We start from the raw sequence: 1,874 nt of genomic DNA, 5'->3' as shown, positions 1-1,874 counted from the left end.
GTTTTTCCGACGCGGTATCTGTATGCTGCCAGAAAGATGGGAAAAAGTAGTGGCTAGCGATGGACAATACTTCGAATAAAACATTAGATACCGTTCTTTCACAATAAATGCCCAATTTTTGATAAAAAACGGCGGAAACTTATTTATACTCCTAATATAATAGGAATTGAAACATATTTTAGAAATATATACTCAAAATATCTATACATTTTGATAGAATTTTTCATATATATAAATTTTGAGATATGTAAGATTAGTATAAACAAATTTGAGATATTTTCTAAACTATTATAAAATGATATAGAAATTCTAAAAATTCAAAATTTTTTTTTATGTGAATTATAAAATATTGTATAATTTTCTATAATTGTATATATGGACATATTTTATGTATAGTTATATTGTGATGTCAATATATAATATATACAATTATATACAATTATATTATATATAAAACATTTTTTCCTGGATAAATGAACAAATCAATATATAAATATAAATAAATAATACTATTTATAATAAATAAATATAGTACTATTTATACCAATAATACTTATACCAACGTATAGTTCGACGAAATCCTCAGGGCACCTACGGAATTATTCTGTTTTTCCTAGAAAAATACATAATCTAAGGAATAATTGAATAATTCTAATAGTAATCTATATCAAATAATTTCATAATACGTACTCTAATAAACTCTTGAAATCACATTTGACACTTGCTTGACAGTTGATGTTGCACCTCGCTTCGAAAAGAAGAGAGAAAAGGACACATAGCGAATCTGATGAAGATGCATAGAGATCAGTCGTAGTAACATCATTTATTTCTTCGCAGTTCTTGACAAGTTTGAGTCTGAATGGTACTGATTGACTCGCAAAAGGGGTTTGCTCAAACTGAGCATACTACGAGTATGTCAATCTCTTCCATCATGATGTCGCCTGAAAAATACTATTAGGTTGTAACATAAGTTTGCCGGATCACATATAAATGGCTGTACGTATGTGTCAGCGTAATAATACAAAATGAATGGTATTTGTTTTAAATGTTGGCTATTTCGAAACATTTGAAATGTTTGAAAATGGAGCCAAATAAAGTGTATATTTGCCATTACATTTTGTTTTTGTTTAATAAAAAAAACTACTGTAGAAACTATAATAAAAGAATAATTTGTGAGACTTACGGTAAAGTATTATATTATATCCATTATATAACACGTGTGAGAAGTGATTTAAACGATTTAGAAGTGATTTCAACGTGGATAATAAAGAATATTCTGAGGATGAAAGATGAAGAACTCCAAGCCTCCCTAAAGAGAACAAAAAAAAAAATCAAAATATATAATGTCAATTTGACGTCATATTGATGACATTGACTTGTCATTGATGTATGTTATTTTTTGGTCATGATAAAAATCTCGATCTCAAATGATTTAAGAATGACTTTACATATAAATTGCATATGACTTTATATATATAATATATTTATGTTTCAATAAAGAGAATAAGGTTTAACTAATTAAATAAATTAATAATATTATATAATATAAAGGGCTATGAACCACACAAGTTATTATGTGAGTAAAAATATTTATATCAACAATCTAAATTTTGTACAGACGTTTCGACTCCTATCGGATCATTATCAATGTTAAATAATAATTTTAAAAAAGTTACCGGCGGTAACTACGCAAGATGTTCATAAATTAAAATATAATAAAAACGCATGTTGTAAGATGAATTACTGCAGGAAACGGCCTAGATACGTAGGCTGCTGGAAAAGTTTCTGCAATCTAGTACTTTCAGTGGCGCAAACGTTCTGCTACTATCATGTCCGTAAAATTAGACGTTTTTATCCTATAATTCAATTGACAA

The sequence above is a fragment of the Trachymyrmex septentrionalis genome, unplaced genomic scaffold, assembly GCF_001594115.1.
Source record: "Trachymyrmex septentrionalis isolate Tsep2-gDNA-1 unplaced genomic scaffold, Tsep1.0 scaffold5, whole genome shotgun sequence".
NCBI classification, from domain to species: Eukaryota; Metazoa; Arthropoda; class Insecta; order Hymenoptera; family Formicidae; genus Trachymyrmex; species Trachymyrmex septentrionalis.
The sequence above is the reverse complement of the archived record's forward strand: the minus strand, read 5'-3'. Positions refer to the sequence as shown.